This window comes from Apium graveolens, chromosome 8, assembly GCF_009905375.1.
Source record: "Apium graveolens cultivar Ventura chromosome 8, ASM990537v1, whole genome shotgun sequence".
In the NCBI taxonomy this organism is placed as follows: Eukaryota; Viridiplantae; Streptophyta; class Magnoliopsida; order Apiales; family Apiaceae; genus Apium; species Apium graveolens.
In genome coordinates, this window is record NC_133654.1 from 62,819,547 (window position 1) to 62,833,654 (window position 14,108).

Below are 14,108 nucleotides of genomic sequence, written 5' to 3' on the forward strand. Positions count from 1 at the left end.
TGTAGCATTTCTCTGTAAGTTTAGTTGTTCATATTTATAAGCAGCTGTGAGCTATTCAAGCTTCACAGGGTTCTCTTGATATATATATATATATATATATATATATATATATATATATATCTGGTGGATACATTCAAATCCACCAGAAAGTTTTAAAGACTTGTGTTTTTATTACTTGTGTTTTGATTTATCTAATTCTTCATTCCGCACTTTGCAAATCAAACACTTACATATTATTAAGATAGAACCATTTTTCATTAATCTCAAAAAGTAGCAAGAATTACATTCAACCCCCCCTTTGGTAATTATTGTTGTATTGTTAGGGATTAACAATTGGTATCAGAGCGAGCTCTTGAAGTACAAAGAGTAAAGATCACAACAAAACAGTAAGATGAACAAGAAGGATGTTGGAGTCAAAATTCCATTTCTGGATAAAGACAATTATCATCACTGGAAGGTGAAGATGTACCTACATCTTCTTTCTCAAGATGAGGCCTATGTTGATTGCATAGAGAGAGGTCCTCACATTCCAATGAGAGCTGCTACTGGCAATGAGCCCTCAATCCCCAAGCCTAGGCATGAATGGTCAGAACCTGATATTCAGCAAGTCAGGAAAGACAAAAAGACCATGAATATTTTATTCAATGGAGTTGATAGTAACATGTTTGACAACATCATCAATTTCAAGACATCTAAGGAGGTTTGGGACACCATCCAAATTATCTGTGATGGTACTGAGCAAGTTAGAGAAAATAAGATGCAGCTGCTAATTCAGCAATATGAGCACTTTCATTGTGAAGATAGTGAAACTCTCACTGACATATTTAGTAGGTTTCAAAAACTACTAAATTCTTTGAAGTTGCATGGAAGAGTCTATCAGAAAAAAGACTCCAATCTCAAGTTCCTTAGATCTCTTCCAAAGGAATGGAAACCAATGACAGTCTCACTAAAAAATTCTCAGGATTACAAGGAGTTTATCTTGGAGAGACTGTATGGCATCCTGAAAACTTATGAGCTTGAAATAGAGAAAGATGAGAGGATGGAGAAAAGAAGGAAGAAAGGAGGGTCCATAGCCCTGGTTGCTGAGTTGGAGAAAGAGAAAGAGGTGAAGGTAGAAGCTGTTGAGTCTACTACAAAGGTCTGTGAAAACAAGGGCAAGGGGCTAGTAGCTGAAAATGAAGATTCTTTGAGCCAAGATGATATGGATGATATTGATGAACATCTTGCATTTATTTCCAGAAGATTTGCCAAGCTCAAGTTCAAAAAGAACTTTGGAGCAGCTAAGCCAAGTAGAAACATGGTGGATAAATCAAAATTCAAATGTTTCAAATGTGGCTTGGCAGGGCATTTTGCCAGTGAGTGTAGAAAGTCAGATTCCAGCAAAAAGAAGTTTGAGCCTGTTGACTACAAACAGAAATATTTTGAATTGCTCAAGCAAAAGGAAAGGGTTTTCATTACACAGGAAAATGACTGGGCAGCTGATGGATTTGATGAAGATGAAGATGTGAGCTATGTCAAGCTAGCCCTGATGGCCAAGTCTGATGAAACTGAAATAAGTTCTTCAAGTAATCAGGTAATCACCACTAACCTAGCATATTTATCTAAAGCCTAGTGTAACGATGCTATCAATGACATGTCTACAGAATTATATCACTTGCGTGTTACACTTAAGTCCCTTACTAAGGAAAATGCTAAAATTAAAGAAAATAATTTGTTTTTAAGTGAGAGGAATAATGCGCTAGAGTCTCAGTTTATTGAATTTGAAAAATTGAGAATTGAGTGCAAGATTGCTAAGGATGAATTAACTGAGTCCCTGAAGAAAGAAGAGATTTTGAAGAAGCAGCTTGAACGAGAACAGGAGGTGATTAAGGCATGGAAATCATCTAGAGATGTTCATTCTCAAATCACCAAAGTTCAAGGTATTGAGTCCTTTTGTGATGCAGCCTAGAAAAAGAGTAAGGAAAAGCTGGAATCCAATTTGGTTGAAGGATTGCTAACAGATATGGACTCGACAGATGATAAGAGTCATCCGTCGGATAACCAAAAGGATTATCCGACAGATGTGGACACTTTCAGTTACTTTATGTTGATCAATGATATACACCCTGTATGATCTTCTTCCATATCCAACAAAAATACCCTCATATGCCTTTGCCTCGAATTTACCACGACGATCATCTCCATCCTTGAGCACGAAGCATCTGGCACCAAATACATGAAAGTATTTGATAAAAGGTTTCTGTTCATTAATAATCTTATAAGGAGTTTTCATGAAGTCTTTGTTGATTAGAGTTCGATTCTGAGTATAACATGCAGTATTGATAGCTTCAGCCCAAAAGTACATTGGAAGACCTGATTCACTTAACATCGTTCTTGCAGCTTCAATCAATGTACGATTCTTCCTTTCTACCACTCCATTTTGCTGAGGGGTTCTAGGAGCTGAAAATTGTCTGGTAATCCCTTTGTTTGTACAGAATCCATTGAGAAGTGAATTCTTGAATTCTGTTCCATTATCTGACCTTATTGCTCTAACAGGGACATTAGAATCTAACTCGATCAACTTGATATGATCAATCACAACTTGTGGTGTTTCATCCTTAGAGTGAAGGAGTAAAACCCACGTATACTTGGAATAGTCATCAACTATCACAAGACAGTAACACTTATTTGACATCGAAAGAATATTAACTGGTCCAAATAAATCCATGTGCAATAATTGCAGAACACCAGTTATGGAGGATGTGTCAGTGCCTCTGTGACTTGCTTTCTTTGACTTTCCTTTTTGGCAAGCCTCACACAGTCCTTCTGGGGAGAATTCCAGCTGAGGCAGACCTCTGACCAATTCTCTTTTGATAAGAGAATTCATTGTTTTGAAATTGAGATGAGATAGTCTCTTGTGCCATAGCCAACTCTCATCTGACGATGCCTTTGCATAAAAACAATTGACTTCAGGATTGCTTCCAGAGTTCATGTTAGCTACGAACAGATTTCCTTTCCGGATTCCCATCAAGGAGGGTTTTTCATTTTTCTTGTGCAAAATCTGACACTTCAGCTTGTCGAATAAAACATTGTAGCCGTTGTCACAGAACTGACTAATGCTAAGCAGATTGTGTTCAAGTCCTTGCACAACATACACATTTTCAATGATAACATTTCCAGCTAGCAAATAGCCATATCCCTCAGTTAAACCTTTGCTGTTATCTCCAAAGGTAACCACTTGGCCAGCTTTCTCAACCATATTTGATAGCATGGCTCTATCACCGGTCATATGTCTTGACGATCCGCTGTCAAGAATCCATACTACCGGTTGTACCTGTTTAATGCCCTGCAATATAAATGGATTAGACCTTCTTCGGAACCCAAGCTTGGTTGGGTCCGGCATACTTGTAAAATTGGCCTTTATCAGGCAAAACAACATTCTTAACTTTAATGTTCTTAACTTTCTCAATGACTGGACATTTGACCTTGTGAACAGCCTTGACAAATTTCTATTTAGGCTTAGGCACAAATGTCTCCTTTCTAGCTTTAGGAGGACTTGCAGTCTTAGACCTATCATACTTCCTATTATTCACATGCTGACGAGGAGTAGTCTTATCATTAGAGACATGCTTACCATTAAAATAAGCATACATCAAATTAAAAGCACAAGACATACAATCAGGAATACCACATGCTTTATGAGAGGGATTAACAATAGGCAAATTATGCATGGTAGACATGGCATTTGTGTTATCCAACCCATGTGTGTCTGAGTTAGTCTCAGTTGCTTTCACAACTTTGACTGGAACCTTTGACACACTTGACTTGGAAACAGGTTTCTCATTAGCAAGATCTTCAGCACGGATTTCTTCTTGAATAATAAATGAGGTCTCATCAAATGGTTCAACAATTAATTCTTTATAGAGGGGTTCATCAACACCCTTAAGCACATGTGGTACTTCCCTACCTTTAGCACAGACATGAGGAGGGGAGTTTATGCCTAATTTTCCAATAACAACATTGTAATCATAACCTATTCCAAATGTTTGATTAACAGCTTGCTTATTGTAAAACTCTTTGGACTTCGAACAAGAATTAAAGTAAGCTTTAACCTTAGCCTCAAGACCGGTGATCTTGTCTTTGAGAATAGTTTCGAGTTGTCTATAACAGTCAACTCTATTCCCTAGAAAAGATACTTGTTCTTTTAATTTATCTTGATTAATATGCACAAGTCTTAATTCATTGACCTCTTTTTCAAGGTCTTTGATTTGTTGATTTAACATTTTATTATCACGACGAGCACAATCTAAGGAACCTCCTAGATGATAAACTAATTCAGCATCAGTAAATTTTACCTCTTTTCTTGACGATGAGGTGTTTGCATCACTATCCATGAGAGCAAGATTCCCAACTTCTTCATCTTCACTATCAGTATCATCGCAGCTTCTTCCCTTTTCCAGGTAAGCCCTTTCAGATTTACTCTTCTGATTAGAATCATAAGAGTTCTTCCTAACTTGTTTTGGCTTCCTGCATTCTGTGGCAAAGTGTCCCAACTCATTGCAGTTGAAGCATCGAATGGTGCTTCGATCAACCATCCATGTTTTGTACCCACCACTGCTGGTGTTAGAGGATGAAGATCCACCTTTCTGGAATCTGTTGTAGTTGGACTTGTACTTGAACTTGGGATTTCTCTTGAATCTGACATTGGAGAATCTCTTGACAATCAGGGCCATTGACTCATCTTCCAATTGCTCCAGTTCTTCTAAGGAATAAAAATCATCTCCTCATTGATTTGTAGTAGGAGGATCAAATTCTGCTACTATCACATTTTCTTCAACCTTGGAAGACTGTACCATTCTTTCTGACTGTTGAGATTGTTGTTGATATTATGGTTGTTGTTGTTGTTCTTCAACTACTAGAGCAGTAGACATGATGACCACTCTTCCTTTCCCGTAGACTCCTTCTGCTAAATCTGCTCCAACTCATAGGTTTTTATCACACCATAGAGCCTTTTCAAAGAAATCTCACTCAGATCTCTTGCTTCTCTTATGGCAGTGATTCTATGTTCGAGATGAGTTGGCAGTGTTAAAAGGAACTTTTTGTTGGCCTCCCTGATTGAATAGTATTTACCATTAATGTTCAGGTTGTTGATCAATGCATTGTACCTCTCAAATACTTCAGTGATTCCTTCTCCTGGATTGGATTTAAAGTATTCATACTCAGAGGTTAGGATTTCTAGCTTGTTCTCCCTAACTTCCTCTGTGCCTTCATTAATCACCTCAATAGTTTTCCAGATGTGTTTGGAATCTTTACAGTTCATCACATGTCTATTCATCAAGGGATCAAGGGAATCTACTAAAATTAATTGAAGGCTAGCATCCAGGGAGGCTTCTTCTTTTTCAGCAGGAGAAAAATCCTCAGGATTCTTTACATAAGTTCTAGCTTTGGTAATCACCACATCATCTTCTATTATCTCTGGTTCAATAACCATCAGAATTTTTGGACCCTTCTTTAACACTTCCAGATATTTGGGATTTGCAACTTGTAAAAACAATAGCATCTTCTTCTTCCACATAACATAATTTTCTTTATCGAATAGTGGAATTTTAACGGTTCCAACTTTTTGTGTAGTCATTATGAATTTTTTGAGTAAATAAAAATTCAAGGAGTGAAAGAATCACAAAAGTCTAGGATCTTGATTTGTTCGTTAATCAGAAGGCTCTGATACCAATTGTTAGGTCTCAATATGTTTGTAGAAGGGGGGTTGAATACAAACAATACCGTTTAATCGAATAAAATGCGGAATAAAAAAGTGAAACAAAATTCAAGTTATATAAAACTATTATTAAACTTGAAAGGTGTTACAACAACGGTATCGTTTACAAGGGATTAATCTCAAATAAATTATTCCAAATCTAAAATAATTTCAACATGAACTTTTTTTATTTTTGTAATAAAAAAGATCAAAAGCTAAATGCAATTTGAGATTAAGTTCTAGGGATTTTGATCCGCTAGATAGTTACACAAGAACAAGAAAAGGATTTCTAGTGGATTAGATTTAACAATAAATACTAGAAATAAATGATCTGAGAATTTGCAATAAGTTCTCTGCAGTTTTCTTTTGTTCTGTGTTCTGCTGTGTTTGATATTCAATGCACTGCATCTGTTGAAATCAGCTTCTGTTCTTTTATATTAAATCAATCCTTGATTTAACTGGCAAGACAATCCTTTCTGCTTAGCATGACAATCCTTTTAACTGGTAGGACTTTCGGTAGGACTATCCATTGAACTGATAGAACTTTCGGCAAGACAATCTAAATGAACTAGCATGACTGTCGGTATGACTATTGATTGTCATACGATTGTCTTGCTAATACAAAAGATAGTCTTGCTGGATTAAAACAGATTTTAATAAACTAATAATTCTGAATTAATTAATCAATTAATTTAATTAATCAATAAATTAATCTTTGCAGATTTAATTTATTCTCTTAATTAAATTATATGACTTAATTAATTAATAGAGAATTAATACTAATCTTGAGCAGCAACCATTCCTCTGAAAATCTTCTGAAAATCACTGTCAATTATGAATCAATTCCACCACTTCAATGTTGACACTCGATGTACTGTCTGGTTCATGAGTGACTAACTTCCGTGACGTTTCTTCATGCCATGACTTTGATACTCTTGATTTTGTTCAGACTAAATCCTTGTAATTAATTGATACCCTGACGAGATCTCTGTCACTTGATTAAATCCACAATCTTGATTTATATCACTGAGGCTTGATCAATTTCTTGAGCTTCTTCCAGTGAATTAAGTTCTCAAGCCTGTAGACGAACAATGTTACTTAATCCTTTGACATATGTTACTTTGAGAGATCTCTCTGACGATAAAACCACTATTTACTTGTTACATCCTTATTTGAGTTGAGTTAAATCCTCGAATAAACAAATAGGCTATGACATATGCCTTTCAGTCGAGTGTTTGCAAAAGGAATGTGGCAGCCTGTTTTAGTAGGATTTTTGAGAACAAAGAAGCATTACCATTTCCATGCTATTATGAAGATATTCAAAGATGCTAGAATAGAGTAGTGAAGCAGCATGGTATTAGACTTGATAGGTTTTGTTTTATTATCTTGTCTTATTACTATGTAGTCTTGGTGATATATAAACCAAGTGTAGCAAGTAGAACAACAACAAGACTAAGAAAATATATTCTCGGAGAAATATTTGTAAGCTGAATCCTGTAGCATTTCTCTATAAGTTTAGTTGTTCATATTTGTAAGCAGCTGTGAGCTATTCAAGTTTCACAGGGTTCTCTTGATATATATATATATATATATATATTTATCTGGTGGATACATTCAAATCCACCAGAAAGTTTTAAAGACTTGTGTTTTTATTACTTGTGTTTTGATTTATCTAATTCTTCATTCCGCACTTTGCAAATCAAACACTTATATATTATTAAGATAGAACCATTTTTCATTAATCTCAAAAAGTAGCAAGAATTAGATTCAACCCCCCCTTTGGCAATTTTTGTTGTATTGTTAGTGATTAACAATTGGTATCAGAGCGAGCTCTTGAAGTACAAAGAGTTTAAAGATCACAACAAAATAGCAAGATGAACAAGAAGGATGTTGGAGTCAAAATTCCATTTCTGGATAAAGACAATTATCATCACTGGAAGGTGAAGATGTACCTACATCTTCTTTCTCAAGATGAGGCCTATGTTGATTGCATAGAGAGAGGTCCTCACATTCCAATGAGAGCTGCTACTGGCAATGAGCCCTCAGTCCCCAAGCCTAGGCATGAATGGTCAGAACCTGATATTGAGCAAGTCAGGAAGGACAAAAAGACCATGAATATTTTATTCAATGGAGTTGATAGTGACATGTTTGACAACATCATCAATTGCAAGACATCTAAGGAGGTTTGGGACACCATCCAAATTATCTTTGATGGTACTGAGCAAGTTAGAGAAAATAAGATGCAGCTGCTAATTCAGCAATATGAGGACTTTCATTGTGAAGATAGTGAAACTCTCACTGACATATTTAGTAGGTTTCAAAAACTACTAAATTTTCTGAAGTTGCATGGAAGAGTCTATCAGACAAAAGACTCCAATCTCAAGTTCCTTAGATCTCTTCCAAAGGAATGGAAACCAATGACAGTCTCACTGAGAAATTCTCAGGATTACAAGGAGTTTACCTTGGAGAGACTGTATGGCATCCTGAAAACTTATGAGCTTGAAATAGAGAAAGATGAGAGGATGGAGAAAGGAAGGAAGGAAGGAGGGTCCATAGCACTGGTTGCTGAGTTGGAGAAAGAGAAAGAGGTGAAGGTAGAAGCTTTTGAGTCTACTACAAAGGTCTGTGAAAATAAGAGCAAGGGGCCGGTAGCTGAAAATGAAGATTCTTTGAGCCAAGATGATATGGATGATATTGATGAACATCTTGCATTTATTTCCAGAAGATTTGCCAAGCTCAAGTTCAAAAAGAACTTTGGAGCAGCTAAGCCAAGTAGAAATATGGTGGATAAATCAAAATTCAAATGTTTCAAATGTGGCTTGACAAGGCATTTCGCCAGTGAGTGTAGAAAGTCAGATTCCAGCAAAAAGAAGTTTGAGCCTGTTGACTACAAACAGAAATATTTTGAATTGCTCAAGCAAAAGGAAAGGGCTTTCATTACACAGGAAAATGACTGGGCAGCTGATGGATTTGATGAAGATGAAGATGTGAGCTATGTCAATCTAGCCCTGATGGCCAAGTCTGATGAAACAGAAACAAGTTCTTCAAGTAATCAGGTAATCATCACAAACCTAGCATATTTATCTAAAGCTGAGTGTAACGATGCTATCAATGACATGTCTACAGAATTATATCACTTGCGTGTTACACTTAAGTCCCTCACTAAGGAAAATGCTAAAATTAAAGAAAATAATTTCTTTTTAAGTGAGAGGAATAATGTGCTAGAGTCTCAATTTATTGAATTTGAATAATTGAGAATTGAGTGCAAGATTGCTAAGGATGAATTAACCGAGTCCTTGAAGAAAGAAGAGATTTTGAAGAAGCAGCTTGAACGAGAACAGGAGGTGATTAAGGCATGGAAATCATCTAGAGATATTCATGCTCAAATCACCAAAGTTCAAGGTATTGAGTCCTTTTGTGATGCAGCCTGGAAAAAGAGTAAGGAGAAGCTGGAATCCAATTTGGTTGAAGGATTGCTAAGAGGTGTGGACTCGACAGATGATGAGAGTCATCCGTCGGATAACCAAAAGGATTATCCGTCGATTGACATAAATCCTCATCCGTCGGCTGTGAGCAAACCTATGAGCAAAGACAAACTTGCCAAGCTAAATGAGAAATATGGATCAGTTTCCAAAAACTTTGTTCTAGGAGAATCAAGTGAAGTGAAGAAGGAGAAGAAAGTGAATGTTGGTCATCTGTCCATCAAGACATTGAATGACAGATTAGAAAAGATAGAGGTTAAAACAGAAATTAAAAAGAAAAACAATAGAAATGGGAAAGTAGGGATTAACAAATATAACAACTACACACCTGATAAGTATGCTCCAAGAAAAATTTGTGTTAAGTATGGTAGTGTTAATCATTTGTCTATAAATTGTAAACTTGCCATGCCTACTCCTATATCTGGACCCTCTCCTTTTCCCAACATGAATGACATGCCTTCTGTGCCTATGAATGCTATGTCTGCACAAAATATGAATGCACAATTTGTTAATATGCCATTTGCACCTAATCCTTATTATGCTGCATTTAGTATGCCTCAAATGCCATTTAGCATGCCTTACTGGAATAACATGTTTGCAAACAACATGCCTTTTCCTGTCAATCAAAATGTGCATGATAATTCTGTTTTAATGACTGGTTTCAAAGGCCACCCTTAAATGACTAAGGATGAATCAGATATCCCCAAGTCAAATGAAATTAAACCTAAGAAACCAAAGAAGAAAGCTAACAAGGCAGGACCCAAGGAAACTTGGGTACCAAAATCAACTTGATTTGGTTTTGATGTGTGCAGGGAAGCAGAAAGAATGTGTGGTACTTGGATAGTGGTTATTCAAGACACATGACTGAAGATTCTACCCTGCTCACAAAGTTCAAGGAGAGAGCTGGCCCAAGTATTACTTTTCGAGATGACACCGGTTATACTGTGGGATATGGCTTGATTTCAAAAGACAATGTCATCATTGAGGAGGTTGCCTTAGTGGATGGTCTCAAGCACAATTTGTTGAGTATCGACCAGCTTTGTGATAAAGGCAATTCAGTAACCTTCAATTCAGAAGCCTGTATTGTGACTAACAAAAGGAGCAACAAAGTGGTTCTCACTGGAGTGAGAAAAGGAAATGTGTATCTAGCTTACTTGAACTCATCAAATGCAAAATCTGTTACTTGTCTTCTCAGCAAAGCAAGTCAAGATGAAAGTTGGCTATGGCACAATAAGCTATCCCATATAAACTTCAAGACCATGAATGAGCTTGTCAAGAAAGAACTGGTTAGAGGTATTCCTCAAGTGGAGTTTTTTAAGGATGGACTGTGTGATGCCTGCCAGAAAGGAAAGCAGATTAAAGCATCATTCAGAAAGAAGCTTGATTCAATAATTTAAGAACCTTTGCAACTGCTACATATGGATTTGTTTAGACCAGTCAATGTGTTGTCCATCTCAAGGAAAAGATTTAGCCTAGTAATTGTAGGTGATTTCTCAAAGTTCTCTTGGACATATTTCCTAAAGTCTAAAGATGAGGCTAGTGAAATCATCATCAATTACACAAGGCAAGTCAACAATCATCCTGATTTCAAAGTTAGAAGAATCAGGAGTGACAATGGAACTGAATTCAAGAATTTTGTTATGAGAGCATTTTGTGAAGATAATGGAATTATGCATGAGTTTTCACCAGCAAGAACTTCACAACAAAATGAAGTAGTGGAAAGAAAGAACAGATCACTTATTGAAGCTGCAAGGACAATGCTTGAAGAATCAAAGTTACCAACATATTTCTGGGCTAAAGCTGTAAATACTGCTTGCTACACTCAGAATATTTCTTTGGTCAATCAAGCGAAGTGCATGACACCATATCAATTGTTCAAGAACAAGAAGCCAACTCTAAATTTTCTTCATGTATTTGGCTGCAAATGTTATATCTTGAGAAATCAGACTGATCAATATGGGAAGTTTGATGCTAAAGTAGATGAAGGAATTTTTGTTGGATATGCTGTGGGAAAAGCATATAGAGTCTACAATCTTAGAACCAACATTGTTATGGAATCAATACATGTTGTGTTTGATGATAAAAAGATTGAAGGACTGTAAGATGAAGATTCTCATGAAAGTCTAAAATTTGATAATGTGGAGATGATTAGTGATGACAGTGATGATGAAAGTGATCAAGAAACAGTATCAAAGGATAATGCAGAAAAATATACTACCAATGAAGCACAAAATTCAACATCTGTCCAGTTGCAAAATGCTTCATCCGTCGGGAGACAATCTGCTTTATCTGTCGGGAGACAGTCATCTTCATCCGTCGAAACTCAAAATGCACCATCCTTTTAGCTTAGATAAGTGGTTTTCATCAAATAAATATTAAGGAAGTACTTGGAATCAGTCTAGGGATGATGAGCATAGAAATCAGCATAAACAGGAGCAAAATGAAGAATTTTCCAGAAGGGTAGCACATGACCGCGTGCTAGAAGTGGGCTACCGCGTGCCAGCAAGTGACCGCGTGCGTGCGGAATTTCAGAATCTGGATTTTATTAATTCAAGTACAATTGGGCTTCTGTTGGTGCTGGTTCTCTTGGGCTATTATATAAACAATCTGGGAAGACGTTTTCAGAAAAAAAAAAACAAGAACAAGGAGAGCGAAGGCAAGGAGATTAAGAAGACCGTTTTAGTACGCAATAACGAAGAAGAGAAAGCATTCGTTTATCTTGTGATTCTTTTAATTCGTTGTAACTGTGGATGCTAGTTTTCTTTATGCTTTGAACCTTAATACTCTTGTGACGTACTTCATTATTTATTAAGTGTTTTTCAGCCTTATATCGTTGTGTTATTATCATGCTTTCATATGAAACCATGGTGACGATGAGTTCTATTATGGACTAATCGTGATAATGGGATTCTAGCGGATTTACTATGGATTTCTTTAGTTAATTGTTTAATATCTTGGTATGTGGTAATTGTATGATATCTAGTATAGGTTGTGCTTATTCATCTTATATGCGTCGCGAACATGTACGATAGCCTGTTAATCTCTTGTGAAGCGACAGTGGATCTTGAGATTTAGAACTTGCCATGCTAGCATAGGTTTATGCGTTGTATGCATGATTAATGGGTAACTCTAACCATTTTACTTGCCCTGTGTAATCATCATGAATAACTTGTGCTTAAATCGTTATGTTGTCAAATTCTATAGACATATAGGGTCTCAACATAATTGATGCCTATTCAACTTCTATCTAATTTGTGGATGCTTGGTAGAATGGTATTCGTACAACAAAAGTTGGCGTTTATCAGTTTCGTGTTTTTCGATTAATATCATCACCATTACATGCTAAGGTTAATAACAATAAATATTGAATGAAGTAGTAATGAAGTTAGGATCTCATGTGTGTTTAATATTGTTAATTCAAGTGTTTAATTCTCGTAGTTAATATTAGTTAACCAACCTTAATTGTTATTGTCTTGGCATTGAAGAATAATCATACATTGGTGAGTAAGTGTAATTAAATATAATTAATCAGAGTCTCTGTAGGAATGAACTAGAAATCATTCTATATTACTTGCGAACGCGTATACTTGCGTGAATTATTTAGCGCATCCTTTGTGCCTAACAAGTTTTTGGCGCCGCTGCCGGGGACTCGGTGTTAATTTGTTTAGTTTATGTACTTGCCATCAGTGGTCATTAGGATTCAGTGATTAAGACTTGTTACTTATTGCTTCCGGTTGTGTTCCAGGTACTCTAGCGAGCGTTTATGCAAACACGTTCTCGCACTCGCACTCGCAAGAGAAATCTGGATAAAGCTGAGGAAACAGATAAAGCTCTTGACTTTCCGGAGAAGACAGTTTTTAAAGATTCGGATAAAGAGAGTGAAAAGAAAGAACCTGAAATAATGGGTGATCGTCTAGCTCAAGCTGATCAAGTTCTTATGGACTTTTCTCGGCTTAAAATTGATGACATTCAGTCAAGCATCCTTCATCCGGCTATTGAGGCAAATAATTTTGAAATCAAGCCGGGCACTATTTAGATGGTGCAGAATTCTGTTTCGTTCGGAGGGGCTGCGACTGAAGATCCCAACATATATATCAGGAATTTTGTCGAGATCTGTGCTACTTTCAAATATAATGGTGTTACTGATGAGGCTATCAAGATGAGGCTTTTCCCATTCTCTCTGAGGGACAAAGCTAAGGACTGGTTACATTCTTTACCAGCTTGGTCCATCACTACTTGGCAAGATCTTGCGCAAAAGTTTCTGGTGAAGTTCTATCAAATGGCCAAAATTGCAGCTATGAGAAGTGCTCTTATTCAGTTTGCACAGCAGCCAGGAGAATCTATGTGCGAGGCTTGGGAGCGCTACAAGGAAATGTTGAGAAAGTGTCCACATCATGGTATGCCTGACTGGATGGTGATCACTGGGTTCTACAATGGTTTGAGGTTCCAATCTCGACCCATGCTCGATGCAGAATCTGGAGGTGCTTTGTGGGCCAAAAGCTATACTGAGGCCTATAATCTCATTGAAACTATGGCTACAAAAGAGTATCAAAACCCAACTCAAAGGATGATGCTTGGGAAGGTAGCAGGTATTCTGGAAGTCGATGCAGCTACAGCTATTGCAGTGCAGCTCAAGGCGCTGTCTATGAAGGTCGATTCTTTGACCAGCTATGGCGTAAATCAATTATCTAGTGTCTGTGAGCTGTATGGAGGCTCTCATGGTATGGATCAGTGTTCTCTTGTTAATGAATCTGTTCAGTATGTGAACAATTTTCAGAGACCACAGCAGCCTGTGCCCGCTACTTATCATCCTAATAACAGAAATCATCCCAATTTCAGCTGGAGCAATAATCAGAATGCTGTTCAGCAACCATATCAGCAAGCTGCAAATA

At 36.8% G+C, this 14,108-nt stretch overlaps 1 non-coding gene across 1 annotated transcript; it reads right to left on the reverse strand.

Moving 5' to 3' along the window:
* Nucleotides 1–13,510: 13,510 nt before the first annotated feature.
* LOC141681605 (small nucleolar RNA R71) lies at nt 13,511–13,617 on the reverse strand. Its single transcript, XR_012559033.1, has one exon. It is a non-coding gene; the product is annotated as a small nucleolar RNA R71 (small nucleolar RNA).
* Nucleotides 13,618–14,108: the final 491 nt, after the last annotated feature.